General features: G+C 43.7%; 1 protein-coding gene across 7 annotated transcripts in view; it reads right to left on the minus strand.

Moving 5' to 3' along the window:
- The window catches only part of LOC139277623 (nuclear receptor coactivator 3-like), a 210518-nt gene that overhangs the window by 79696 nt on the left and 105007 nt on the right, over positions 1–25815 (minus strand). For 5 of the 7 annotated variants that reach the window (XM_070896338.1, XM_070896336.1, XM_070896340.1 and 2 more), the window contains exon 3: positions 3739–3936. The exons of the other annotated variants lie outside the window; for them this stretch is intronic. The gene's annotated coding sequence lies outside the window, so the exon portion shown is untranslated. The remainder of the gene's footprint in view (positions 1–3738; positions 3937–25815) is intronic. 7 annotated transcript variants of the gene reach the window in all.

Raw genomic sequence — 25815 nt, forward strand, 5'->3', positions numbered from 1 at the left:
AGTTAGCTTCCGTTCTCGAGATGCAAAATCAGCATCAAAGTTTGCCTGCCAACAAGTACTGCTCCCCTTTAAGAAGCAGAGGCTGCTGTTAAATAGCTACAGCACTGCTGGAATTCCTACCATCCTAATGGGCGACTGCCCATCGGTAGCATGAACAGCGCCAACAGCTCACCATGAATATTTGAATGAAATCCGACCATGAAAATGGTTCAGGCCCCCCACTGATGTCATCAAGAAAGAATAGCAGACGGCCCACCCAATATGTCTCACTGTTAGATGCTAAACATTAGCAAGAGCTTTAGAAGAGATGGCTCAAAACAAAGTTGAAAATATAGGTTCTGAGCAGATTTTTAAAAAAAATATTTTTTACACATTTGCCAGGGAGACCACACCACTTTACTGTACATATCTTTCTCCAGTCACAAAAATTAGATTCTGTGTATGTACTACAATTCGCATGCCAAACTATAATTTCTTAAAATGTCTCCGAACCTAGTGCCTGCCACTACAGTGCTTTGCCCCTTTCTAATAATCTGTGTGCGCCATGTCCCACTCCCTAGCCCAGCGCTGCTTCTTGGTGGAACGCCGTGGCTGGAGTCTGCGAGGTGAGTGGCAGCTGAGGACGAGAAAGACTCCTGGGATTTGGTCAATTTGGTAGCAGTTCTGCCCCAGAGTCAGAAGTTGAAAGGTTCAAACCCCACTCCACATAGCCACGCCGAGTGAAGATTAGAATGCACTAGGTTGGTATCCAGCAGGGTACTCCCAGAAGGAATCTTCAGACAACTGATTACTCTTATTTAGGGTGAACAGTAAAACATGTTAGAACATATTTATTAACATATAGGCAACCTCCACCCCCCTCCCCCACCTTATGCACAAATGCACATGCAGGTGCAGAATGTGTGCATTCTACACCAATTTGAGGAAGCATCTGCTTGAACTGATAAAATGAACAGCAGAGAATGGTCTGACTGAGAGGACAGTAAAAAGTGAAGTGGTGGTATAGTTTCCTTTCCCCCCTGTTACAGCACCAGATTTTGACCCATCAAGTGGAAAGGACAATGAAATAATCTGAGGCACTTCTCAAAAAGGTGATGTAACAGTGCAACTATTCAGCATTAAAAAAAAATCTCGTTAATTTTGAAAAGTCGCAAAAGTTTTGTCACGCTGCTGTGCTATAGAACTGATCTAGTGCAAAAGCCTTGCAGGATTAAGAAAAGCTGTGGATGTTCAGCCCAATTAGAAAGACTAATTGCCATGGGGAGATATAAATTAAGACCGACCCACTTGATCCCATAGCATAAATTTTTAGACAAAGCTAATAACCCATACAGCACAGTGGCTGTCACTGACATGCTGCACATTTGTTAGACCTTGTGGGAGGTGTTGATATCATGTGGAGATGGTCCTATTTAAAATATTTTTTTAAATTATAAACCATAGTACTCTGCATTCAATTTTAAAACTTCAGAGATTCAGCAGTGCAGAATTTTGGGACAGTACACCACAGATCAGAGCTATGCAGATCAATACCTTCAATCCACCACACAGTGGGGGTAATTTTAACTGTGGCAATGGTTCTTCGACAGCACCTCCCGTCTAGAAGGACAAGGGCAGCAGGCGCATGGAAACACCACCACCTCCAAGTTCCCCTCCAAGTCACACACCATCCTGACTTGAGAATATATCGTCGTTCCTTCATCGTCGCTGGGTCAAAATCTTGGAACTTCCTCCCGAACAGCTCTATGGGAGCACCTTCACCACACAGACTGCAGCGGTTCAAGAAGGCAACTCACCACCACCTCCTCAAGGTCAATTAAGGATGAGCACAAAATGCTGGCTTTGCCAGTGACACCCACATCCCATGAATGACTAAATAAATGAAACAAGCAATATTGGATCGGTCGCCAGTCATGCATCCCACCTGATTTCTTTTCCATTTAAGTCAAAATTACCCACATAGGTGAGTTTCCAATCTCAGTTTTGTTACCATAGTGAGTAGCTGGCTGGAGGTCAAGTATTTTGAATGAAGAGAAGTCACTCTTGTGCACCTCCTACAGGCCTATTTCAGAATGACAGTGACATTGGTCACCCGACAGTCCTCATGGCCAACGGCAGCACATAGGTTGGGACCAATAGAAAAACAAGAAAATACTTCTTGTAATGTATATAAATTAATATAATAGGGGGTTACAAGAATAATGCAATCCAGGCATTCAGATGAATTATAAAGCGTGGAATTGTGTAGAGTCCTGAATTTATTATAAGAACATAAGAAATAGGAGCAGGAGTCAGCTGTTTGGCTCCTCGAGCCTGCTCCGCCATTCAATAAGATCATGGCTGATCTGATCCTGGCCTCAATTCCACTTCCCCATCCGTTTCCCATAACCCTCGACTCCCTTACCATACAAAAATCTGTCTTATCTCCATCTTAAATATATTCAAAGACCCAGCCGCCACAGCTCACTGGGGTAGAGAATTCCAAAGATTCACCACCCTCAGATTATAGATAATTTTTTTCCATACGTAGAAACATTTACGGTGCTACAAAGTTTGCCACTATGTCAGCCTTCCAAAGGTAGCAGCAGTTTGCTAGTTAAAAGGAGGAGGAAGTGCAGCAGCTTTTATTCACAATGATTCCAGGTATATTGGGTCATATGGCAGGAAGGGCTAGAGAGGGGAAATATTTTTGTTGCTGTGATACTATGATAATCCACAGCCACTACCACCATATAATGGATAATTAAGAGCAAGCTGCAATTTATACAGCTGCAATTCCACCCAATTCTAGTGATCGGAAAACTGGAGGAGTGAGTTATGATCAGCAAAATTGCAGCATTAAAATCACTACCAGTCATTCTATACATTTTTTTTTAAAAAAGAGCCTCTGCGTTTCTTATGCATAGGTGAGACTTGGAGCTGTATACCCTCTTTTAGGGGTGACAGTTCACAATGGTGAGCCTCCCTACTCCATTTAGCACGGTCACTTGAACAAATAATGCTTCTCCCTCCCTCAGAATTCTGATGAAAAGGCAGACGTACAAAATCTGAAGTAATATGCTCTCAAACCATTTATAAAATACACGTCAAAATGCTGTACATATGTTGATAAGGAGATAGGGATGAGAAAGAGTCTTTCAGTCCATCTAACTTTCATCATTTAGGTTTACATATAGTATCTATTCAGAGTCATTCATCTTAGTTTAGAGATCTTGAGTTTTTTTTCCTGTCAGTACTTTTTAAGTCTCATCAAATTTCATTGCTGATCAATCAAGTGAAGGAATTGAATTAAGATACAATTATCAAGAGACGCAAAACCATGCTGGATATCACATCAACAAATAAAACTGGCTTACAAGACATCTGTACGTGTAATAAAATGTTAACAGATGGATCTGTATTACTAGTCATATAGAGGAACATTTCTCAAACATGCATCACAGTCCCACTGCTGAAAATTACATGTTTATCCTTCCAGGGTCCATCATTATAGCAAATTTACACATTTATTTCACTAAAAACATTGGCACCAAAACTGCTTCGAACATAAAAAAAACTTTTATACTTAGAATAATTTCTAAAAATAATCTTTGGCAAGTAAAACTGAAATAACTGCACCCACACACCCGAGAAGCAGAGTCACTATCACGGCACTTCCAGTAAGAAGCCTTTTATGTAGAGGAAGTCAGCACAGTGAACTGATAGTACAGGGGGGGGGGGGGGGAAACTGATGCTTACCTTTAACCAATGAGATTGCTGAAATAGGGCAAGTTGCCAAGATCGTTCTGGCAGTCCGATAAAAAGTCAAGTACCGACCAGTTGGCTGAAGTAATTATCTGGGTTTTTTTCTATTTTTCCACCCCCGTCCTCCCAAACATTAGCCCAAATATTACATGAGCTGAAGATCTTTCAAAATTCAGAGCCCTCGGCTTGTTCCTGGTGAAAACAGAAAACAGGAAACAAATCAACAAAACTCATCAGCTTGTTTCACTTAGTTCACGTGATCTTTGCCCAGTCAGCAGCCAATGCATTTCCCTTCCTGTATTGGCAGAATTATTACACTAATCGTAATGATTGCCGAAAAATTCCCAACCTCCTCCTCCACAAGAACGTATCAAGCTGCTCTCTGGCGTGCACAGTGCTCTCAAAGAATGTTGCTCTGATTGGGTTATTTTTGATATTTCTATTTAATTACTCTAACTGAAAGCTGCTAGCGTCACTCTGTGCCTGTTTTAAATTAGCTTTTTTACAATGAAGGTAACGTAGTCTGAACACAAGTCAAGAAACCCAGTATTTGGAATAACTGCAACAGACTGAGCTATCTCTTACTATTTATATCAATCTCTGCTTGCGTGCAGAATCAAAAATCACACCCTCCCCCCTCCACATACACTAAAAAAAAATTCAGACAAATTTTCCACTTAGATTATTCTGTATCTACTATTTTTGGAGGACTATGTCACAAGTACTGCTATCTGTGAAAGAGAGCAATGCAGCAGCTTGGAGCTTTTGGTTTAAAATATATACACATGTAAATTAAACAGATGCTACGTCCTTAGAACACAAGATTTCTGCATGTTAAAAAATAGCTTAATGTGCCATTCTCACTTTACAATTGCTTGCCTGCAAACAGCAATATCTCTAAATGCAAATGGCAGTCGCAGTCCAGCATATTCAAATGGATCCTGTAGGGCTTGTTGTGAATAACAATGCACTGAATCAAACCATCTTAAACCCATGCCCCTCTCTCCCTCCCCCCTCCTCACCCCCCACCCCTGCCACGCAACATTTAATTTAGCAAGACTATAATAAGATACATCTGCTTTTTATGAAACATTAATTGACTGGCCTTCTGAAAGATCTATAAAATGCTGCTGCCAGGATCTCTCAATTTTTACTGTGCTACTGGACAAAGGTCTAGGCACTCATGCAAATATTTGACTTTGTAACATCAGACTTCTTAGAATCATAGAATGATTACAGCACAGAAGGAGGCCATTCTGCCTGTCGCCCGTGCCGGCTCTCTACAAGAGCACTTCAGCTAGTCCCACTCCCCCACCCTTTCCCTGTAACCCTGCAAATTTTTTTCCTTCAGGTAATTATCTAATTCCCTTTTGAAAGCCACGATTGCATCTGCCTCCACCACCCTCTCAGGCAGAGCGTTCAAGATCCTAACCACTCGCTGCGTAAAAAAGTTTTTCCTCATGTCACCTTTGGTTATTCTGCCAATCACCTTAAATCTGTGTCCTCTGATTCTTGATCTTTCCGCCAAGGGAACAAGTTTCTCTCGATCTACCCTGTCCAGATCCCTCATGATTTTGAACACCTCTATCAAATCTCCTCTCAACCTTCTCTGCTCCAAGGAGAACAACCTCAGCTTCTCCAGTCTATCCACATAACTGAAGTCCCTCATCCCTGGGACCATTCTTGTAATCTTTTCTGCACCCTCTCAAAAGGTCTTCTCATCCTTCCTAAAGTACGGTGCCCAGAATTGAATACAATACTCCAGTTGAGGCCGAACCAATGTTTTATACAGGTTTATCATAACTCACTTGCTTTTGTACTCTACACCTCTATTTATGAAGCCCAGGATCCCGTATACTTTAACTGCTATCTCAACCTGCCCTACCACCTTCAACGATTTGTGCACATATACTCCTAGGTCTCTGTTCATGCATCTCCTTTAGAATTGTACACCTTAGTTTATATTGACTCTCCTCGTTCTAGCCTATCAAAATGTATCACTTCACACTTTTCTGTGTTAAATTTCATCTGTCATTGTCCTCTTGAAGTCTATCACTATCCTCTTCACTGTACTTCGAAGTTTTGTGTCATCTGCAAATTTTGAAATTGTGCCCTGTACATCCTAGTCCAAGTCATTAATATATACCAGGAAAAGCAGTGGTCCTAGCACAGACTGCTGGGAAACACCACTGTATACCTTCCTCCAATTGGAAAAACAACCGTTCACCGCTACTCTCTGTTTTCTGTCACTAAGCCAGACTTAGTAGCAAACTAGATGTCCTTAAGAATTATTAAAGTAGTTTTTACTGATTTCCATCATAACATCTTGGATTTTATTTTCTGGTTGGGAGATCAATAAATACGGGTGCTGTCCAGTTGGCCATTGTCTAATTCTATTTATCAATGTTTGTTCCCTACACATCATGAGGTCATCCTTTTTCATTTATGCTCAGGGTGTCGGCAATGCTGGCAAGGTCACAATTATGACTTCATCCCTAGTTGCTCCTATACATACCTATTGGTGATGTTGCTAATTTACTGACCCAATGACGAAGGAGGAACAGCGATATATGTCCAAGTCAGGGTGGCATGTGACTTGGAGGGAAACATGGAGGTGATGGTGTTCCCGTGACATAGGCGCTCTTGTCCTTCTCAGTGGTGGAGATCACAGGGGAGGGAGGTGATGTCGAAGTATCCTTGATGAGTGCACCAACGATGGAATTGGTGGATAATGAGTCTAATGGAAAAACTGGCAATCATTCGAATTGTTCTGGCAATCATCCAAAGTGCTCTGTCCTGGATGATGTCTAGCTTCGACAGTTGATGTGGCTGTACCCATCCAGGCAAGTCATGAGCAAAGCCATGCAGCTCTCTGCCGGTACCGGGCAGTTCCAATGTTAAGTTTCGCGCATGCGTGAAGACTGTGAATGGACCATGCAGCCCCTTAATGGGGCCATGCACCCAAAAATAATTAGGGGGAACATTGGTCGTAAGTATTCCATGATACTCCTCACTTCAGCCTTGTAGATGTTGGAGATGCTTTGATAGGTGAGACACTGTCGAACAGCACCCAACCTCAGCCCTGGTATTGTAACCATGGTGTTGATATAGCAAGTCCACTTAAGTTTCTGGTCAATGATAACCTCAAGGGTATTGATGGTGAAAGTCAGATGATTGGGCCTTCTCTTGTTTGGGGCACTTGTGCAACATGAATGTTACCTGCCACGTGTCAGTGCAAGTTTCATTATCAGACAAGTTATGAATGGAGCTGAACAATGTGGAATTATCAGTGAACACCCCCCATTCAAATTTATCATAGAATCATAGAAAGTTACAGCACGGAAGGAGGCCATTTTGGCCCAGTGTCCCCGTGCCGGCCGATCAAGAGCTATCCAACCCAAACCCACTTTCCAGCTCTTTGTCCGTAGTCCTGTAGATTACAGCACTGATGGAGAGAAGGCCATTAATAAAGTAATTGAAGATAGGCAAGAATATTACCCTGAAAAACCTCTTGATCGTCGTCATGAGGCTGCAATAATTGGCCCCTGACAATCATAACTACCTTCCTTTCTGTTGATTTTAACTTCATTCACCCAAGGATTTCCCTTTAACACTCACTGGTCTCAGGTTTGCTACAGCTCCTTGGGACCATATAGAGTGCTGCTTTCATGTCGAGGGTAGCTACTAAGAATTTAATAGGAGCAGGAGTAGGTCCTACGGCCCATCGAGCCTGCTCCGCCATTCAATAAGATCATGGCTGATCATCGACCACTTTCCCGCACAATGTCCGTATCACTTGATTCCCCTAGACTCCAAAAAATCTATCTATCTCAGCCTTGAATATATTCAGAGACTCAGAATCCACAGCCCTCTGGGGCAGAGAATGCCAAAGATTCACAACCCTCTAAGTGAAGAAATTCCTCCTCATCTCTGTCGTAAATGGCCGACCCCTTATCCTACTCTCACCTCTCCTCTGGCATTCAGCTCCTGCATCCATGTCTGGATCAAGGTTGTGATGAGGTCTGGTATGACTGATTCTAGTGGAAGCTGAACTGAACAGGTTATTGACGAGTTAGTGTTACTCCACAATACCATTGATAACTCCTTGCATTCATTCACTAATGATTGGAGGAGGCTGATAGATTTGGGTTAGATTTATCCTGTTTTTGTGGCTATGATATATCTGGGCAATGTTCCAAATTGTCAGGTAGTTGTTAGTGTTATAGCTACTCTAAACTAGCTTGGCTAGCTACTCTGCAAGCTCTGGTGCACAGGTCTTTAGCATTACAACTGGGATGTTGCCAGGGCCCTTACCTTTGTTGTGTCTATTGCATTCTGCTGCTTCTTATTGTCATGTGGAGTGAACTACATTGGCTTGACACTTGTGTCTTTGACAGTGTTTGAGACCTCAGGAGGAGGAGAATAGGATTGCCCACTCAAGGGGCCCAAGTTTACACACGATAAAAAACGGGCGCCCCTCCGAGCTGGGCGCCCGTTTTTCGCGCCACAAAGTGCGCCTAAAAAAACCCCTCCGTATTCTCCACCTCCCTGCAGGTCCTCTGGCCCTCGGCGCGGCGCAGCAGGAGCTGTAGGGGGCGGAGCTAGGACCCTGCGCCGAAAACAGTGCCGGGAGCTCTGCACATGCGCGCTACAGTGGGCACGCAAGTGCAGTAGCTCCAGGCGCCCGAAACTGTGTGGGAGGGGCCCGAAGCACGCAGCCCCTAACCCTGGCCGAATGGCCTCAGTGGGGCTGCGTGAATAAGGCTCCTCCCACGGCCAGCTCCTGCCGACTCCCGCTCCCCCCGACCAGACCCGCCTGTCGCTGCCGCTCCTGCTTCCCCGCCGCTCCTGCTTCCGCCCCCCCCCTGCTTCCGCACCCCCCCCCCGGACCGGACTCGACCCGCCTGTTGCTACCGCTCCTGCTTCCGCCCCCCCACCGGACCCGACCCGACCCGTCTGCGTCTGCCGCTCCCACTCCCACCCGACTCTACTCTCGCCCCCGGACTGGATCCGACATGACCTCCCCCTCCACGACCTGACCTCCCCCTCCCCGACCTCCCCCTCCCCGACCTCCCTCTCCCCGACCTGACCTCCCTCTCCCCGACCTGACCAACCTCTCCCCGACCTGAACCGAACCTCTCCCCGACCCGAACCGAACCTCTCCCCGACCCGAACCAAACCTCTCTCCCCGACCCGACCCAACGCCACCTACCTCTGGTGCTGGGGACGGGCCCTGCCCGAAATCTCGGGCCCGGCCCGTTCAGCCTTCGGTCCCGACGGCAAACCGCTTCCTAAAGGCCTGCCTAAGGAACTTTCACACAGGTAGGAACATGGTTTATTTAATCTTTTCTTTGCTTATAAATGTTTATTCAGGTTGGATTTATTTGTATAATATTTGTATAAGTATAACTAAGGATTTATTGTAGAATTTAATGACTTCCCCCCCCCCCCCACCTCGTTCTGGACGCCTAATTTGTAACCTGCGCCTGATTTTTTAATGTGTAGAACAGGTTTTTTCAGTTCTACAAAAATCTTCACTTGCTCCATTCTAAGTTAGTTTGGAGTACGTTTTCACTGTGGAAACTTTGAAATCAGGCGTCAGTGGCCGGACACGCCCCCTTTTGAAGAAAAAATTCTGTTCCAAAGTAGAACTGTTCTACCTGACTAGAACTGCAGAAAAAAAAATGTGGAGAATTGCGATTTCTAAGATAGTCCATTCTCCACCAGTTGCTCCTAAAAATCAGGCGCAAATCATGTGGAAACTTGGGCCCATTATGTCGCAAAGATTTCAGCTTTGTCCCCTGTTTCAGGATGGGAATGCTCACAGAACAATCAGAGGAATAAATTATTGCACAAACTCCAGAGAAAATCAGATTTGACTTCCAGAAGACAAGCGCGAGACCAACAAGGCACAGCGAAGCAAAGTGGCATACTACAATTATATACACAGTTCACATACCACTTATGTCGTCAATGGCAATTCCAAAAGTAATACAAGGTTCGATGATCACCAAATACTATCAGGCTATTTAACCAGTAAAATACAGTTTTAGTATTTGTGGATAGACTGCACTGCAAAATGTTGACTGCTAAAATTAATACCTGCCAACATTGTATGGCGAAGCATAAATTTTTCAAGTTGGACAGAAATATGAAATAGTTGATGTTAAAATGTAATGCATGTGCTATGAATGATATATTACAATCATTCTGTGCAGTGTATCTGTTTTGTTAAGAACATAGCTGCAGTCCTTAACAAGGCTCTTCAATCTGTGTCCTGACATTACGGATACAATGTGCATTATTTTTAAAAAGTGGGAAATTTTGGGAGTTTTTTTTCCTCTCAATTTGAAATTGAAATCAGCTTTTACAGATTCACAGCCGAAATAATAAATCAGGGATTTATCAGGGTAATTCAGTCAAAACTGATCTTAAACAGTCCTATTGCTGTACTGCGTTCCAGCACTGGCAGTCATTAAAAAATACAACAGGCCCAAACGCATGTGGCACCATTTAGTTTTAGGGACTTTCCCAACTGCTGTAAGAAATGGCAGCGAGTTTGGAAAAAAGGATTTCACGTACATAGAAAACCTAAGGAAATCATCACTATAAAACATGTGGGGTCTTTTCAAATTGAACCTGATATTGTTAAGATACTGCTTATTCAAAATGAATAAGCCCTGAAGTGAAAACGTTAATTGTTCACTAAAATTAAAGAGCTGATATAGTGCATTTAATAGTTTTAGCAGCCCTCCCACATCTCTGCCAAGACCTCATGAATAAACACGAGTGGAACCTCAAGTCTGACCAAAACGTAATAGTTTGGATAAATATATTTTTTTAATTGAAACATTTAAAGATTTTTCTAGCTATTTGCATTATTTATAATAGGGAGATCACAAAGCTCTATTGCTTGTCTTTATACTTCCCTTAAAAGGTCAGGGCATTATTTCTGTGAAAGAATTGTTATCAGGTACTCAGATCAGTTGAGAAAAATTACTAAATGAAAAAAGCCCCAAAAGGAAGCAAAAGGACAAAAAATGACAGAGACGCGTAACTGTTACTTGAACCACTACTTCCTTTGTACATCGGGGAAGTTGCCTTAATTACTGGTATACAGTATTACACTGTTCCAATCAACGAGCGGCGAGAGATTGTAGAGGGAAGTGATCAGGGCCCAGGAGAGGTACGAGTTCAGGGCCAGAAGAGGCGAGGGCCCAGGGGCAGCACAGGCCAGCCCACACTGTGATTGTGTGCGCGCTAGGCCTGCGCAGCAGAGCTGGTCTCTAGTCGTCTTGGTTAATCCTTGCCACTAGACCAAGACCTAGCTCTGTCAAGCCCGTGTGGTGGCTAGTGTGCAACGGCCACCACACGTTCACGCACAGGCATCTTCCACCCTACACTATAGTTCAGGACCTGGAATATTAGGTCCTTCATTAAAATACCTGTGAACTCATCCTTTTTTGGCATGGAAGCAAGTCATCCTCATTTCGAGGGGCTCCCGATGATGATGATTACACTGTGTATGGCCCACAAATGCTCCAATCTACTCTTTAATGCATTTCTCAGTATTCCCAAAGTTTTCCCATTATATACTAATGTATTCTTATGTTTGAGCAACCTACAATTGTAATTGAAGTGAAGTGAGGTGTATTCATAAATGAACATAATTTGCACAATAATTGATGTCTAACAATGCCACATAGAAAGTACTATTCCCACTCCTCCAAGAGAACAGTACACACACAGCGACACGCGCGCACGCACACAACACGCGCACACACACACACACACACACACACACACACACACAATAATGCTTGGGAGCACTTCCTCTGAGGACTATTCATATGCTTGTGTGTCTTTAAGTGAAGTGAGGTGTATTCATAAATGAACATCATCTTCCATGAAATGGAACTTTTCACAGCTGTTCCTTTAGAGAGCAAGGAGCAGGAATGCTATCAGTAGGTTTATCTCAAAGCCCCGTATGCTCTGAAATGAATCAGCAGTCAGTACAATAGTGCATGAGTGAGTGTGGAATAGCCAATGTCCAACAGTTAGTTTGGCTCTGGTCAGAAGTTTGCGATTTCAAGCCTTACACCGGGGCTTGAGCAGATATTCAGGACTGACACTCGAACGCAGTACTGAGGAGATACTGCTTGTTGGTGGCGCTAATATTAAAGTTGAGAACCCTACTGCCTCTTCCAGTGCGTCGACCAACGTTTTTCTCTCACCAATATCACCTTAAAATAGACTGATCATTCATCTTGCGGCTGTTTACGAGACATTGCTGGTGCAGAACGCCTGTCAAATTGGCTTATACAATAACTGCGTCTAGTCATTGCACTTCAAAAAGTATCGCATTGTGTGAAGTGCTTTGATATATGTCATTGTACACTTATGTAGGTACTGCAGGGTAGATATTCAAATCGAGGCAAGGTTGGTGGAACCAAATCGCAGCGCACATATTTTTAAAGGCTAGCCTCATTGGATATTGCCAGGTCAATTCATTAACATAAAAACTCAAGAGCTTCATGTGAGGATTGTGCTTTGTGCAGAAGCATGCCTAAGAGAGAGAGAGAGAGAGAGAGAGAAAAACGAGACTACAATCTTTAAAGGTATTCAGCTGAATTTTGCTGCATTTAAAGGCAAGTGGCTGCATATGTATGGGGAGAGGGAGAGAAAGATGTATATGGCAGTGCAATACTGCACCCCCATTTTATGCCTGGCAAAAGGTGATGGCCAGGCTTAACATGTGTGTATGCTACCTGCATCTGCAGAAGACTGCACACTTCTGGGACCTGGCAAAGTAAAACTACCCAACAATTCCACCCAACAGGTTGAGAGCTCCATAAAGAGTCGCCAGTCAATCTAGTCCACATTCATGACTTGCCCTAACTCAACCTTGTCCCCCTTTCATTGCATCCCACACATAACTTGTAGATCAAGCTGCAACTTACAACTGAAAGTCTTACTACACTTGCTCAGGGTTTCATACACAATTTCATTGTAACACAACCTACCTGCTTGATGCAGTCACTTACTGACACCCAGGACAACCAACAAGGTGAGTCACCGTGTATGTACTCCTTCAACTTGCATCATTTGAAGATTATTTCTTTGCTTGCACAACAGAACTGAACTGCGAAAAAGCTCAGTAACTACAGGCCCGATTCCGAGATATCCTAGCAGATAACACAACGAGGGAGTAGGGGAAGGTGCAGGCTTCACCCAAGTTCAAGACCAGTACCATTCTGCTCTTTTTTCTCGTTCCTTTCTCAGACCCAGAGATTTACACAAAACCAAACATCACACATAATAATCTTGCGATGCCCACTTTGTGTGAAGGTATGTCTTAGAGCCAGCAGTTGTTCCTTTTCTGTCACTGTAGACCTGGAAATGTAACCTGCCAGCAATAGCACACATCCCAGAGAATGCAATTAATGGCATTACGAGGTAGCACAGTGAGGCAAAATGCACAAGGAGCTGCTGGTCTCAGTCAATGACCTCACTGTATTTTATGAAATGCACTGGCGTGGTGACATTGGAAAGCTGGTCAGCTACCTGCTGCTCCTCAATAGGCGAGGAGATGAAAGTGTTGGCGATGCTGGCCGATGCATCAGTCATCTGCTTGATACCTGTGTAGCCACAAAATGACCTGATGCAGCAGTGCTTGCACAGAGTGAGCAGAAGGCATAAAGTTGACCTTTCCTGCCAACAACAGTGTTGTGCCAATATTTCAAAGCTTTTCATCAGACCTACTTCCAACACAGCCAGCAGAGGCAGTTGTCCGGTCACTGGCAGGTAGATGTGCCAAGATCTGTAGATATGGTCGACGGCATAACAGCAGGGGCTGCCAGTTCAGCTCAGGTGCCCATTCATCTTCCTAGCATGTGTTTAAAAAAAAATGTTGCGCAACTTTAATCATGAAATATTATATTTGGATACATCCAAACCAACACCACCCCACCTCCCCCCCAATCTTTTATCTTCACTTGCCAACTCTCATGGGACTCTGCAGCCTGCGGCTCCCCGAGCTCCCAAAGGGACCCTTTTCATATTTGTCATGTGAGCCTTTTCTGCTGAAGCCTTGCAAATGCTTCCCTCAGTCTTTTTGGTGACTTCACAAATAATAATACACTTTTTTCTTGCTCATAATCACCGTATTATAATTTACTCCCCCCAAAAACGTTCTTACCAGTTTACTTGTGATTAGCTACTGTGAAACTTGAGTCTTCAAGTGAAAGTGTGACAAAAATCTGCAAATGCAACGGAATAAAAACATGCGCAACTCCAGCATAGGTAGAGTGGGCAGAGCAAAAACAGCACAGCAGCTGCACAGTACAGTGCAGAGCAGCAGTAATGCCAGATATGGGGGAAAGCACGCATCAGGAAAGTGCCATTTATTTAGGCAATGCCACACCAAGAATTGAAGGATTTACTCAAAACTCTCAAACATGCTATAATGATGCAACATATGCTGAAAATATATTTAGTACAAGAGAGAGAAAAAGAGAAAGAAATTGTATTAAATACCCTGAAGTAATTACACCTAAAATTACACCCAAGACTAAAAAAGTGCAGCACATGGGATTTATCATCATCAACTCAAGAGTTTCCTCTATTGTCTATCTGTATACATAAATAAAAACAAGGCATGCTGCAGTTTCTCATGACCCTCAAGAGAGGGGACTACAACACCCTGTTAGCATACCCTTCTCTCTATCCTCAGCACTTATCCTGCATAAAGGGAACATGCAACATTAACGTGAAATTAATCTCTGAAAATAGAAAAGACTCACTCTGCAACTTAAATGCCTTGGGTAAGGGTAAAAAACGAGATCCAGGCATCACAGGTGTGTGCAAGTCTCGCTCACGTAGAATTTACAGCATAGAAAGAGACCTCTCAACCCATTCTTCATCAATAGGCAGTCCCTCGGAATCGAGGAAAACTTGCTTCCACTCTTAAATTGAGTCCTTAGGTGGCTGAACAGTCCAATACGAGAATCACAGACCCGGTCACAGGTGGGACAGATAGTCGATGAGAGTAAGGAAGGGTGGGACAAGTTTGCTGCACGCTCTTTCCGCTGCCTGCGCTCGATTTCTGCATGCTCTCGACGATGAGACTCGAGGTGCTCAGCACCCTCCTGGATGCACTTCATCCACTTAGGGCAGTCTTTGGCCAGGGACTCCCAGGTGTCAGTGGGGATCTTGCAATTTATAAGGGAGGCTTTGATTCAAGTTCTTCAACTGGAGCCGCCTGCTTTAATCTCATTGTGGAAGAGTTCTGTTTTAGTTATTTAATTCTGATCACAAGCTATATGAAGAAACATTTTCAACTAGTATTATATTTTTTTCCTCAGAAGATTGAATATCAATTGCAATGCCCATGTTGAGGACAAAGTGCACTTTTTACTTTGTGCTTTTATGGGAAGATACACTTCTAGTTGCTTGATTAATTATTACAATAAAATTGGAGCTTGTTAGTGCAGTGGCTGCCAAGATTGAGGTTCTAATTAAGAAAAAAAAGTCCAAGTATTTGCACTTGAACAATTATATAAATAACGGGTAGAATAATACACATACTATGGATATGATATTTTGAAAAAGAGTTACCATCTTCACAAATCGAATTCAAGAACCTTCAAATACCTCCACAGCCTTGTCCCATCCCAAGTTAGTTACCTCCTTCAGCATCACAGTCCTATTCCCATGGTCACTCCTGTGACATTGGTCTATTCCTTGTTCCCAGTCCTTTTCACTCGATCATTCTTTTAGCCACCTTGACTACCATTTGGAAACCTCTGCCAAAACCACTGCCCAATACCCTTCCTTTCAGCCTGCAAAAGTCTATTAGAGACATTTCTCTTCACTTCTTTTAGCCCTGCTCCTTAAATCCATTCTACATGTTCTTCTCCCCTCCCTCCACTCTGTCCACTTATCCTCCTCACTGTAAAATATGCCAAGATATTTCTTCCTAATGAGGAGCACTTTTGACTATTGCGCTACGCAATCAAATTTGCAATGAAACAAAATCAATGAAATTTGTCTCCTTCCCTCCTATTAATAAAAACACCCCTAATTAGTCTGAAATTTCACGTGTGAGTTTTACCCATACATAAATTGTTCCTCTATTTTAAGATTGCAATTTCATTGAAACAGTCATCCCATAATGGTGTATGCTCAGGGATACTTTTATCAGCCCATGTTGCCAAAAGTGAGCCCTACCCACCAGCAATGCAATCAGAAATTCTTGCATGCACTGCACATTCATTTGAAATGGGTGGAAAACAATGGGTAATTTGTGCTTCCACTGGTGAAGCTCTCTACCAACTGCAGAGACTCAAAATCACCTCCTGTATATGGCAGATGTAGAAATATATACACCATATTCTAAAGCAAAGCAAATATGCCACCAACAAACAGCTCAATTATTAGATATAATATATATTTTTAAATATATTAAATATTAGATTTCATTTTACCATCTCACTATGTCAATGGCAGAAGAAAAGTAACAGCTAAACTACAGTTCCATGCTCTTGAATTTGATTCTACAACAGTAGGTAGTGAGAGCAATGACCCACCATGGGTAGCTAGCATACATGGACTGCACAAACTGATACTCTGCCCATCCCTTTGTGACTCAGTGCATAAATATCTCGTTATTTCCCACATTTGAGGGGAGGTTGTTTCAGGGAAAGAAACTACAAAATAGAATTTCAATGTTTTACCATCACACAAGTTCCCACATAATGAGATTTATTCAATTTGGTGACTCAACACAGACTAAGAACAATGACATCTCTTCAGTTTTTATATTTCTATCAACAAGCTGAAAGAAAGAATCAGATCTCAAACTTCAACCTTTCATTGCAGAAAGATGCTTGATGAACATGTGCAGTTAAAGAAAGAAGTGGCAAGTGTAACTAAATGAACCCTTTTATTTTTACAAGGATACACCTGAACAAAATCTTGTCCAAAAGAATCCCAGCATGTCCATTCACATTATTTACCTAATGGCATGTGTAAATGGATTGCTGGGAAAGTGAATCACAATGAGAGATTAAAAGGAGGCAATAAACTACGAGGGGGTTTATGACAATGGTGCATTGTGTCAGCTATGGCTCAGTGGGTAGCACACTTGCCTCGAAGTCAGAAGATTGTGGGTTCAAGTCCCACTCCAGGGGCTTGAACACATAAATCTAGGCTGACCCTCAGCATTGCACTGGAGTGAGTGCTGTACTGTCGGAGGTGTCGTCTTTCGGATGAGACGTTAAACCGAGGGCCCATCTGTTCTTTCAAGTGGATGTAAAAGATCCCATGGCACTATTTGGAAGAAGAGCAGGGCAGTTATCCCCGGTGTCCCGGCCAATATTTATCCCTCAATCAACATAACAAAACAAGATTATTTTGTCATCATCACATTGTTGTTTGTAGGAGTTTGCTGTGCATAAATTTGCTGCCGCGTTTTCCACATTACTACTGTGACCACACTTCAAAAGTACTTCATTGGCTGTAAAGCGCTGTGAGACGTCCGGTGGTTGTGAAAGGCGCGATATTAATGCACAGCTTGGGCCCAATTGCAGCCCACCTTCTCTTCATCTATACTTTTTGAGCAGGTTTACTGCAACAAGCGATGTGATGAGAGCTGGGATACAGTGCAGGTTCCCCTTATCCTGTTTTCCAGCTTAAAAATAATGCTTTTAGGAAGCTGGTCGATCCCAGCAACTATAGAATGAGTGAAAGACCCCAAGGTAATTATGGGCGAGGAAAGCCATTCTGCCCTATCGATCTCGAAAGATGCGCAAGTCATCCCCATTGTAGTATCTAATTGGTTCTGAAATGATTCTTCAGAGTGTAATGCAGCCAGGTTTGCTGATGATGCAAAGATGGGTGGGAAAACAAATTGTGAGGAGGACACACAAAATCTGCAAAGGGATAATAAGACAGGCTAAGTGAGTGGGCAAGAATTTGGAAGATGAAGCATAATGTGGGAAAATGTGAGGTTATCCACTTTGACAGAAATAATGGGGCCAAGTTTCGGCCTGAGTTGCTCCTGTTTTTTTGGAGCAACTGGTTTAGAATGGAGTATCTTAGAAATCTGAATTCTCGGCATTTAGTTTACTCCAGTTCTAGTCAGTTAGAACAGTTTCACTTTGGAACAGAATTTATTTTTCAAAAGGGGGCATGTCCGGCCACTTACGCCTGTTTTCAAAGTTTAGACAGTGAAAACTTACTCCAAACTAACTTAAAATGGAGTAAGTGAAGATTTTTGTACGTTCGAAAAAACCTTGTCTACACTTTAGAAAATCAGGCGTAGGTTACAAATCAGGCGTAGGGAATGGGGGGGGGGGGGACGGTTTCAAGGGAAGTTTACAAACATTAAACACTTCAGTTTTACAAATAAAGAGCCATCATCAATAATAAATGATAAATACATCAATAAAGCAACCAATAAATCAATCAAAAATAAATAAATAAAAAATTAAAAAAAATGTAAAAATTCAATAAATAAAACATTTTCTACTTACCGACTGCAGCACCGGGAGTCCTCCAGCAGTGTGCTGGGACGGCCCCCCCAGTGTGTCTCTATCTCTCTGTCTGTGTGTGTGTGACTCACTCTCTGTCTGTCAGTGTCTGTGTTTCTGACAGCGAGGGGAGGGGGAGAAGGGGAGGGGAGGGGGAGAGGTGGAAGGGGGAGAAGGGGGGGAGAGAGGGGGGAGAAGGGGGGGGGGAAGAGGGGGAGAAGGGGGGAGGAGGAGGAGAGAGGGGGAGAAGGGGGGTGGGGGGGGAGAAGGGGGAGGAAGGAGATAGAGGGGGGGTGGGGGTAGGGTGGGGAGGAGGAGGTGAGAAGGGGGGAGAGGGGGGGGGAAGAGAGAAGGGAGAGGGGAGGGAGGGAGGGAAGGAGGGGTGGGGGGGGGGGGAAGGAAGGGAGAGAAGGAGGCTGAATGGCCGGGCCCAAGACTTCGGGCTGGATTTACAGGTAGATGGCGTCGGGCCTCGGGGGGGGGGGGCGGCGGAGGCCAGGTCGCTTTTGGGGGGGGGGGGGGGGGGGAAAAGAGAATCGGGGCGGGTCCAGTCGGGTGGGAGGAGCCTTATCCACGCACCCCAGTGAGGTCATTCAGCCAGGGCTAGGGGCTGCGTGCTTCTGGCCCCTCCCACAGTTTTGGGCGCCTGGAGCTACTGCACATGCGCGCCCACTGTAGCGCGCATGTGCAGAGGTCCCAGCACTGTTTTCAGCGCAGGGACCTGGCTCCGCCCCCCACATCTCGTGCTGCGCCGCGCCCAGCTCCAGAGGGCCTGCAGGGAGCCGGAGAATTGGTAAGTTTATTTTAGGCGCACTTTCTGGCGCGGAAAAAGGGCGTCCAGGTCCGGGCTGCGCAGTTTTAGGCGCGGCCCAAAACTTGGGCCCAATAGAAAAGCAAATTATAATTTAAATGGAGAAAAATTGCAAAGTGCTGCAGTACAGAGACACCTGGGGGTCCTTGTGTATGAAACACAAAAAGTTAGTATGCAGGTCCAGCAAGTGATCAGGAAGGCAAATGGAATGTTGGCCTTTACTGCAAGGGGGAAGACAGTATAAAAGCAGTGACGTCCTGCTACAACTGTACAGGGTATTGGTGAGGCCACACCTGGAGTACTGAGTACAATTTTGATCTCTGTATTTAAGGATATACTTGCATTGGAGGCTGTTCAGAGAAGGTTCACTAGGTTGATTCCGGAGATGAGCAGGTTGACTAATGAGGATAGGTTGAGCCTATACTCATTGTTCAGAAGAAAGAGAGGTGATCTTATTGAAACATAAGATAGTGAGGGGAATCGACAAGGTGGATGCAGAGAGGATATTTCCACTCATAGGGAAATCTAAAACTAGGGGACAGTCTTAGAATAAGGGGTCGCCCATTTAAAACAGAGATGAGGAAAAATTTCTTCTCTCAAAGGGTTGTAAATCTATGGAATTTTCTGCCCCAGAGAACTGTGGAGACTGGGTCATTGAATATATTTAAGGCGGACATAGACAGATTGAGCGATAAGGGAGTAAATGATTATGGGGAGCGGCAGGGAAGTGAAGCTGAATCCACGATCAGATCAGCCATGATCTTTTTCAGTGATGGACCAAATGGCCTACTTCTGCTCCTATTTCTTACGTTCTTATACCTGGAAGTCCATGCCTCGTATTCCGTGGCAAGGAAATCAAATTTTACTTACCTGCCTGGGTCTCTTCTGGTACACAATCCAGCTCCTGGCAGGGCAGGTCTGACGGATAGCCATCACTGCTCCCCCTTTGAGGCCACCGACAAAATTGTAGTATTTAAAAAAAAAACACTTCCTTCCCGCAGGTGTCCCGTTCTCCTGCACAAAAGAACTGGTTAACATCGGGATGCGCCGGGATCAAAGCGGGTAAGTAACTGGCCTATTTTAAACTGCCTCATCGCCAGGCAGGGTCCCAGAGGGGGGGGGGGGAAGCGGGGGGGGCGAGACCAGTGACGGAGGACTTGGACAAATATAAACTGACCAAAGAAAGAGAGTCAGCATGGATTTCTGAAGGGTACATCATGTCTCAATAACGTAGTTAAAATTTTTGAGGCGGTCATTAGCATAGTGGAAAGGGGAGTCTATGGATGCTGTCTTCGTGGACTTTCAGGAGGCACTTGCAAGGTTCCACATGAGAGATTATTACTTTTGCTCTATATCTCTCGCTATCCTTACCTGACAAAAATCTACCAAGCTCAGTCTTGAAAAGATCAACTGACTCAACATCCAGTCTTTCAGGGGAAGGGAGCTTTCTGCCATCTTGTGTGTGGAAAAGTGCTTCCCAATTTCACTCCTGAAATGTTTCAACATAATGTGTTTTTAATTCATTCTCGTGTCCAATTGCCGTTAAGGCTGTCTTCTTAAACCGCTGCAGCCCATGTTTTGAAAGCACTCCTACAATGTTCGGGAGGGAGTTCCAGGATTTTGAACCAGCGATGATGAAGGACGGTGTGCGACACCTAGACCACTCTAGGTTGTAGAGGTCGCGGGTTTGGGAGGTGCTGTCGAAGATGCCTTGGCGAGTTGCTGCAGTGTATCTTGTAGATGGTGTACACAGTGCACCGGTGGTGGAGGGAGTGAATGTTTAAAGTGGTGGATGGGGTGCCAATCAAGCTGGTTATTTTGTCCAGGATAGTGTCGAGCTCGCGTGTTGTTGGAGCTGCACTCATCCAGGCAAGTGAAGAGTATTCCATCACACTCCTGACTTGTGCCTTGTAGATGGTGGAAAGGCTTTGGGGAGTCAGGTGGTGAGTCACTCTCTGCAGAATACCCAGCCTCTGACCTGCTTTTGCAGCCACAGTATTTATGTGGTTGGTCCAGTTAAGTTTCTGGTCAATGGTGACCCCGGGTTGACAAGGTGATTTACCCAGTGTAATACTTCCAATAAATGGCTCTTTACACAATCCAAAAACCATAATAATGTGATGTTTTAAACAGTCAGCTCAATTTATTCCTGCAACTTTGCTCTGCACTATTCCCCATAAAGGTCCAATGACGAACATAGCTGTGTATTAATAAACTGTTGCAAGTTTATTTCACAAACTTTATTGATCTTTTTTGAAGCATAATTCAGTATTCAAGATTGTTCCAAACCTGGCCATGTCTGCATTTTTGCTGCTTCTCAAACCTTTAGCACACACTGTGCCGCATAGAACTGCGCAAGAATTTTTAGTGTTGTTAACTACACAGTGATTACCTTTAAATAGAAACAAATCTTAGTACCAAAGCAAGCATGATACAACACAACTATTACTATGGTGTTTTTCAGTGTAATGCCCAAATTTGAATGAATTAATGTGTGCATAATAAAACATTTGTTGGAAGGGAAGTGATGAAGAAAAATCTGCTCTATATAGATCACAGACAACTGCTGATTTGTAAGATTTGCTACTTGGACCAGAGCCTTCCCCGATGGTGGAGAAAGGTCTGTCTAGGCCAACAATGTTGAAAATACTTTCAGCCAGTTGTGGATGTCATATATTTATTTACCGCCAGCAATACCCAGAGGTTTGAACACCAAGCTATGTTTGTTCACACTGCACGTCTCCAACGACTGTAGGCAAGTCTATAATGTACAAAAGCGAAATACTGCAGATGTTGGAAATCTGAAATATAAACAGAAAATGCTGGAAATACACAGGCAGCATCTGTGGAGAGAGAAACAAAGTTAACCTTTTAAGTCAATCACCTTTCATCAGAACTGGCACATCCATTCAGTCCACAAGCATGACCGAGCTTCCATTTGCCTGTCATTTTAATTATTTGCCCCACTTCCAGCATTACATAGGATATACGACACAGAAACAGGTCATTCGGCCCAACCAGTCCATGCCGGCGTTTATGCTCCACTTGAGTCTCATCTTTCCTCATTTAAATCTATCAGCATAACCCTCTATTCCCTTCTCCGTCATATGCTTGTCCAGCCTCTCCTCAAATGCATCTTTACTATTCGCTTCAACCACTCCCTGTGGTAGTGAGTTCCACATTTTCATCACTCTTTGGCTAAATAAGTTTCTTCTGAATTATCTATTGGATTTCTTGGTGACTATCATATACTAATGGCCTCTAGTTATGCTCTTCCCCACAAGTGGAAACATTCTCTATCCACGCTATCAAAATCTTTCACAATTTTAAAGACCTCTATTAGGTCACCCTTGAGCCGCCTTTTTTCAAGAGAAAAGAGACCCAGCCTGTTCATCCTTTCCTGATATGTATATCCTCATATTTCTGGTATCATCCTTGTAAATCTCTGCACCCTCTCCAGTGCCTCGATATCCTTTTTATAATATGGCGACCAGAACTGTATGCAGTGTGGTCTAACCAAGGTTCTATACAGGTTTAGCATAACTTCCCTACTTTTCAATTCTATAAATCATCATAGGCAGTCCCTCGAAATCAAGGAAGACTTGCTTCAACTCAAAGTGAGTTCTCAGGTGGCTGTACAGTCCGATGTGGGAATTACAGTCTCCAACAGGTGGGGCAGACAGTGAATTGAGGTTACGGGTGGGTGGGGAGCCTGGTTTGCCACACGTTCCTTCCGATGTCTGCGCTTGGTTTCGGCATGCTCTCAGTGACGAGACTCGAGGTGCTCAGCGCCCTCCCGGATGCTCTTCCTCCATTTTGGACGGTATTGGGCCAGGGATTCACAGGTGCTGGTGGGAATGTTACACTTTATCAAGGAGGCTTTGAGGGTGTCCTCGCGCACCTGGGGCTCGCTTGCCTTGTAGGAGTTCAGAGTAGAGCACTTGTTTTGGGAGTCTCGCATCAGGCATGCGGACGATGTGGCCCGCCCAATGGAGCTGCTTCAATGTTGGCCAGAGCGAGAATACAGGCGTTGGTGTGACTGTCCTCCCAGGGGATTTGTAGAATCTTGCGGAGGCAGCACGTGTGGTTATTTCTCCAGCGTTTTGAGGTGTCTGCTGTATATAGTCCACGTCTCAGCTGTATAGAAGAGCAGGTATCACTACTACCCTGTCGACCATAAGCTTGGTGCCAGATGAGGTCCTGGTCTTCAAACACTCTTCCTCAGGCTCTACAAATAAACCCTAGTGCTTGGTTTGTTTTTTCCATGGCCTTGCTAACTAACCTGTGTCACAACTTTGAGTGATGTGTATTTGTACTCCAAGATCCTTTTGTTCCTCTACCCCACCCAGACTCTCACCCTCCAAGTAATAAGTGACCTCCCTATTCTTCCTACCAAAATGTAATACCTCACATTTATCAGTGTTGAACTTCACTTGCCAATTATATGTCTATTCTGCAAGTTTATTAATGTCCTCCTGTAATTTGTTGCAGTCCTCCTCAGTATTGACTATTTTCCTCCCTCTCCCCACCCCCCCAATTTTGTGTCATCTACAAATTTAGAAATTGTGTTTTTGATTCCAATGTCTAAATTGTTAATATAAATTGTGAACCATAGCCTCCTACACGATTCTAATGAAGCTCAGCGGAAACACGAGGAACAGCACCTCATCTTTCTATTAGGCACTTCCGGACTCACTTAGTTCAACCATTTCAGATCATAACCCATGCTCCCATTTTTTCCAGACAACAGCTCTAGGTAATGATTCAGTTATTGCCATTTACACCTACTCTAACCAGTTCTGATGAAAGGTCATCGACCTGAAATGTTAACTTTGTTTCTCTGCCCACAGATGGTGCCTGACCTGCTGAGTATTTCCAGCATTTTCGTTTTTTTATTTAAGTCTATAATGTAAGTAGATAGAGGTCGTGGGTTCAAGCCCCACTCCAGAGACTTGAGCACATAATCTAGGCAATAGTGAGGGGGTGCTCCACTGTCAGTGATGCCGTCTTTTGGGTGAGAGATTAAACCTAGCCCCTGTCTGTCATCTCAAGTGGACGCAAAAAAATCCCATGGTACTATTCAAAGAGCAGGGGAGCTCTCCTGGTCTCCTGGCCAACATTTATTCCTGAACCATCAAAAACACAATCTGGTCATTTATCGCATTGCTGTTTGTGGGACTTTCCTGTGGCTACCTTTCAAAAGTACTAAGTTGGCTGGGATGTGTTGTGGAACATCTTGAGATCCTGAAATGCGTGACATTAAGTGGCAGCCTTAGATCAGTGGTAGTCAGAGAAGGTTCACACGGGCTAGAAACAGGAGAAATACTTTGCTGGCCTGTATATGTGGGCGTGAATGCTTCAGCCATTTAGCTCAGCAGTTTCAAACCAATTCTCTCAGTGGCGTGCACTTTCTTTCACCAGTAGAAAAAGTGCCTGCCATAGCTCAATGGTAGCACTCTCATCCGAGTCAAAAGGTAGAGAGTTCCAATCCTACTCCAGGACTTGAGCACGTAATCTGACATTTCAGTGTAGTACTGAGGGAGCACTACGCTGTCAGACGTACTGTCTGTCAGATGAGACATTAAACTGAAAAGATCCCATGGCATATATCACGAAGAGCAGAAGAATCCTCCCGGTGCCGTGTCCAATATTTATCCCTCAACCAACATGGATACAAAAAACAGATTGTGCTTGTTTATCACATTGCTGTTTATAGGATCTTGCTGTGTGCAAATTGACTGCCACGTTTTCCTAAATTACAACAGTGACTACACTTCAAAAGTACTTCATTGGCTGTGAAGTGCGTTGGGACGTCCCGAAGTTGTGAAAAGCGCTATACAAATGTACATTCTTTCTTTCTTAAATTCCTTTATTACTCGTGGTTAGTCCTGCCCAGATTTACTGTATTTTTTAAACACTAGCAGAGTAGATACAGGAAATTCACAATCACAGTTTAATCATTCCAAAAATGGTCCCCTGCAGTAATGCCTTTGGCCTGCTTTACTGGCTCACATTGCTGGTACAGCCACAAAGGGAATGAAGTTATAGCAGATGATCTGAATTCAGTGTCACTCATGGTGGTTTGAGGGCAGGGAACAAAACTTAAAACATTTCCTGTTTTTCTTGATGCTTTCACATTTGCATTTATAAAACCACCCACTCCAAAAAGCACAAACACTGCAACAGAACTCAGCTTTGTACGTTCTTGTTCTTAGTTACTGAATACCATAGGCAACACTTCATTTGAAATCTGAGTATTGCTCACTAACATCCTCTGTGAAAAGAAGAAAGATTGCAGCAATTTTCAAACATTCGTCAAGCTGGTACTGTAAGCTAAAAGGGCCCACTGTTCAAAATACAGCATCATTCATTTGCTTTTTGTTGCTGATTTCAAACACGTTGAGCACTAGTACTAGGGGTCGCAGTAATGTTTCACTTTTAAAATAATTCTAGTATCTGGCGAGAGGAAGGATCTTATAGGTTTGGTTAAAATTTAATAATTCAACATATTTAGTCTGCAACTCTTCTGTCAACAGACATAGAAATGTGAGTAGCTTCCAAGTCGCTTATTTAAAAAAAAACTAAACTAAAAAATCCTCTAAGTTTTTCATTAAGATATTCAAATTATACAACAGCTTTTCTCAGGCTTGCAAATGTGAAAATATTTCTTGATGCAAGAAAATTGATGCCATTTTTATTATGCTGCCCTTAGCGTTTCTGCAGCCATTG

The sequence above is a fragment of the Pristiophorus japonicus genome, chromosome 12 (assembly GCF_044704955.1).
Source record: "Pristiophorus japonicus isolate sPriJap1 chromosome 12, sPriJap1.hap1, whole genome shotgun sequence".
Lineage (NCBI taxonomy): Eukaryota > Metazoa > Chordata > Chondrichthyes > Pristiophoridae > Pristiophorus > Pristiophorus japonicus.